General features: G+C 49.8%; 2 protein-coding genes across 4 annotated transcripts in view; one reads left to right on the top strand and one right to left on the bottom strand.

Annotated features, from left to right (window-relative positions):
- The window catches only part of fgfr3 (fibroblast growth factor receptor 3), a 37259-nt gene extending 34179 nt beyond the window's left edge, over positions 1-3080 (bottom strand). Inside the window, exon 1 of one of the 3 annotated variants that reach the window (XM_030357437.1) lies at positions 2519-3080. The gene's annotated coding sequence lies outside the window, so the exon portion shown is untranslated. The remainder of the gene's footprint in view (positions 1-2518) is intronic. The other 2 variants (XM_030357438.1, XM_030357436.1) reach the window with 2 other exon arrangements.
- The window catches only part of LOC115544457 (uncharacterized), a 993561-nt gene that overhangs the window by 467069 nt on the left and 521492 nt on the right, over positions 1-5000 (top strand). The gene's annotated exons all lie outside the window — the stretch shown is intronic.

Here is a 5000-nt window from a genome sequence, read left to right as displayed (position 1 = left end):
TGATATTTGGGCTTATGATGATAAATTATAATACTGATATTTATGGTAGTAATTATATGTTATAATATTGATTTGTAAGCTGATGATTACAGAATCTAAAATATTGATATTTAAGCTAGTGATTATATCTAATAACGTGAGGATTCCATATTTGAATTGTGATATTTCATGGTGAATAGTTAATATAATAGAGGTTTCAGTGCACGGGCCTCTAGCGAGATTCCCCACAAGCCGAACGGACTCATCCTACAGGCCCGCTCAGACTTCGTGGAACTACGGCTAAAGAATGTAGTTCAGCCGAACACCTCTCCCACCCAACCGGCCGAGCTCAACCTGACTCAACACTAACCTGGGACAGAGAGCGTCCACCGTGCATATGAGGACCTTTGTACCACAGGCAGCAGTCTGGAGTCCCACACGTCATCATACACATACACATTCAGAGGCTGCGGGCATATCACAACACAAATACACATTCAGAGGCTTTGCCTCATACAAATACACATTCAGAGGCTTTGCCTCATACAAATACACATTCAGAGGCTGCGGGCATATCACAACACAAATACACATTCAGAGGCTTTGCATGCATGTTATCATACAAATACACATTCGTTTTATAATATTATTATAACATGATGCACAGCCTCTGAATGTGTATTTGTATACACATTCAAAGGCTGTGCAGGCATGTCATAATATAAATACTCAGTCAGAGGCTGCAGGACGGTTCAAGCACATCTGGTTTTTCAACACATTTCAAAGTGTCGTCTTAAACTGGCTATCTAATATTTTTATATTTGTCTGTGTTAATATTATTAGTTCTACTTTAAAGGGAGAGAGAGAGAGAGAGAGAGAGAGAGAGAGAGAGAGAGAGAGAGAGAGAGAGAGAGAGAGAGAGAGAGAGAGAGAGAGAGAGAGAGAGAGAGAGAGAGAGAGAGAGAGAAAGAGAGAGAGAGAGAGAGCGGGAGAGAGAGAGAGAGAGAGAGAGAGAGAGAGAGAGAGAGAGAGAGAGAGAGAGAGAGCGAGAGAGAGAGAGAGAGAGAGAGAGCGAGAGAGAGAGAGAGAGAGAGAGAGAGAGAGAGAGAGAGAGAGCGGGAGAGAGAGAGAGAGAGAGAGAGAGAGAGAGAGAGAGAGAGAGAGAGAGAGAGAGAGAGAGAGAGAGAGAGATAGAGGGGGGGGAGAGAGAGAGAGAGAGAGGGGGAGAGAGAGAGAGAGAGAGAGAGAGAGAGAGAGAGAGGCGGGGGGGAAGAGAGAGCGATAGGGGCTGAGAGAGAGAGGGGGGTGAGAAAGAGAGAGTACACACTATTATTCTTCCACACTGTGCCATCCAACACACACTATAAACACACTAAGAACAACATTTACACAAGCACAAAAACCACAGAACACACACACTCACACAAAGCCTCTCTCTCTCGCTCTCTCTCGCTCTCTCTCTAAACACTGCTGCTCTATCACAGGGCCCCACTCAACCTCCATGTTGTTACAACCAGGTCAGAGGTTACCGCCAGTGGATCTATCATCGGTCCATCAAGAAGCTACCAGAGGTTAGCTTTGTGAAGCTAGTCGGCCCAACGGAAGGTGTTTGAGGTACTGGTCCTCATGTATAACATACTGGTCCTCATGTGTAACATGGCATGGTACTGGTCCTCATATATAACATAAAATGGTGAGGTAGGCATAGTTCCTCATACATAACAGCACAGTGAGGTACTGGTCCTCATGTATAACATACTGGTCCTCATGTATAACATTGACATAACATAACGATCACTCTGCTCTAATATATTAGTAAACATTATTAGCTGGTAATAAATTGACGCAACTTGAGTATGGACAACTAAGAATGAGTTGAATAGTTTGTGTATCAGCGTGGATTAGCCCCTACCCGATCAGCACACTGACCTTTAGACGTTGATCTCCCAATCTGTCAATATGTCTACACACACGCCCCCCCCCCCCCCCACACACACACACACACACACACACACACACACACCCTCAGGTCAGGTGATGTGGGGGTGCAGGTGACCATTAGTGGTCCAACCCAAGAACCGGTAATCAGAATCGACCTGGTCAATATTTAATATAGATACGATTCATTAGCTGTCATTTTGAGTTGATTGATGAAATGAACCAATACATTATCGACCCGCATTCATGGCTTACCTCCATGGAACAAGACTCCATAAGTCTATATACTACACACACACACACACACACACACACGCACACGCACACGCACACGCACACGCACGCGCACACGCACGCACACACGCACGCACGCACGCACACACACACACACACACACACACACACACACACACACACACACACACACACACACACAGACAGACAGACAGACAGACAGACAGACAGACAGACAGACAGACAGACAGCCCGGTCCGACCAGTTTGAGCTTGAGGAAGTAAAGCGTGTGAATGCAGCTCGTGGCAGCTTGCTTAACACATGTCAACATTATGCCTGACTCATATTGAAATACGATTTTTCTTACCGAATGTCCCCAAAATATGACGCAGAAATGGTATGGAGGTGTTGCTAAAGTTGTTATTCCAGGAATCGGCTCTGATCTATAAGCTCCAGTATTGATCTTCCAACAGCAGATCACATGGGACTTCACACGCCTGCGACTCAAAGTTATCCTTCTCCGCTAAATCCATTTCTCCAGGGTCTTCAGCAGTGCCGCGACCCCCCGGAGCGCCTCGCAGTCCCCCGGCCACTTCATCCTGTCTCCCCGGATCTGTTCTCTCTCTCCCGGCTGGCTGAAGTAAAGAGTGGGAGCGTCACGGAGCTGTACTCCCTCAGACTCTCAGTCACGATGTGAGCTCCGGTCGTGGTGGTGGGCAGCAACGGGAGCAGAGCACAGGAGCAGCGGGTGAAGGAGGAGGAGCGGGAGGAGGAGCAGGAGGAGGAGATCAGATTTCGGCGCGCCTCTCGGCTCGCGGCTCGCGGCTCTGAGGGACACTTAGCAACGGGTTCCCTCGGTGATGAAACACTTTGAACTCGTATTCAAAGTATCGTTCATCATTTGCCCGGTGTTTCTTCCGCGATAGATCTGATCTCAGTCTGTTTGGTGACACTGATGTTATGACGTCACTATCCGTTCCACACGTAGGACAGGTGTCTCCGAGGTGGACGTCGAGTAGACACACTTGACGTCAAAACACAGACCCCGCCCCCTTGGAGGTCATTACCAGCGCCATCAAACTGTTGGCCACGCCCACCACACCGCACTACACCGTAAATCAGACACCCCCCCCCCCCCCACACACACACACACACAGTCACACTCGCGCTCAAGCTCACATTTACGCTCACACTCAAACTCACGCACACTCACACACGCACACGACCAGCAACACGTTTATTATTCACGTTTCAAATCCAACTGGAACAGTAGAACATCCAGACTGTGTGTGTGTGTGTGTGTGTGTGTGTGTGTGTGTGTGTGTGTGTGTGTGTGTGTGTGAGTGTGTTTGTGTGTCTGTATGAGTGTGTTTGGGCGTGTGTGATTGTGTGTGTGCGTGTGTGTGCGCGTGAGTTTGTTTGTTTGTGTGGGTCTGATTGTGAGAGCTCCCTCCACCTGTCAAATACAGCGGTGACTTAATCACCCCCTAGCAGGGTCTGACCCTAACTCCTCCCCTGACCCTGTGACCCTTGACCTCTGGGGGCCAGGCAGCCCAGAGCCGGGGGGGGAGGGGGGAGATGAGGGCAAGTGACTGAAAAGCAGGGTGTGTGTGAATGAATGCTGTCATGCAGAAAACACACACACACACACACACACACACACACACACACACACACACACACACACACACACACACACACACACACACACACACACACACACACACACATAGACTTCTTTCTGTCTCAGTCTTTCTGTTTGTGTGCGTGCAAGGAGGAGGTATCATGATTGTCTGTCAAATGAAGAAATGTCTCTCATCTCAATCAATGCCTCCTCTTCCTCCACCCCCTCCTCCTCCTCTCCTCCTCCTCCTCCTCTTCCTCCTCCTCCTCTCCTCCTCTCCTCCTCCTCCTCTCCTCCTCTCCTCCTCCTCTCCTCCTCCTCCTCTCCTCCAGCCCCTCCTCCTTCTCTCCTCCTCCTCTCCTCCTCTTCCTCTCCTCCTCCTCTCCTCCTCCTCCTCTCCTCCTCTCCTCCTCTCCTCCTCTCCTCCTCTCCTCCTCTTCCTCTCATCCTCCTCCTGCCACCGCCGTGAGGAGAGGTGAGCGAGGCGAAGATGTAGACCGGGGTCTTCTGCTCGCTCCTGTAGATGCCGTGACCACATGGAGGTATGTCACATGTCACGTATCACATGAGTGGAAAACAAGTACAGAGGTAGAATGAGCCTACTCTTACCAGGATGATCCCCGAAACATTCACCAACGTACCAAGAGCCACCGTCAGATCCAACGAGACTCACATGGGCTCAGACCTTCATACTGAGACTCTGCCTGGTATGAAGGCTGTGTGTTCAGGTGGACCTTCATACTGCGGGACTCTGCCTGGTATGAAGGCTGTGTGTTCAGGTGGACCTTCATACTGATCTCTGCCTGGTATGAAGGCTGTGTGTTCAGGTGGACCTTCATACTGCGGGACTCTGCCTGGTATGAAGGCTGTGTGTTCTGGTGGACCTTCATACTGCGGGACTCTGCCTGGTATGAAGGCTGTGTGTTCAGGTGGACCTTCATACTGCGGGACTCTGCCTGGTATGAAGGCTGTGTGTTCAGGTGGACCTTCATACTGCGGGACTCTGCTTGGTATGAAGGCTGTGTGTTCAGGTGGACCTTCATACTGATCTCGGCCTGGTATGAAGGCTGTGTGTTCAGGTGGACCTTCATACTGCGGGACTCTGCCTGGTATGAAGGCTGTGTGTTCAGGTGGACCTTCATACTGCGGGACTCTGCCTGGTATGAAGGCTGTGTGTTCAGGTGGGCAGAACAAAGCGCAGGCTGAAGGTATTCCAGTGGCGCTC

Source organism: Gadus morhua, chromosome 5 (genome assembly GCF_902167405.1).
Source record: "Gadus morhua chromosome 5, gadMor3.0, whole genome shotgun sequence".
Taxonomy (NCBI): Eukaryota; Metazoa; Chordata; class Actinopteri; order Gadiformes; family Gadidae; genus Gadus; species Gadus morhua.
Note: the sequence above shows the minus strand (reverse complement) of the source record. Positions and strands in the feature narration are given on the sequence as shown.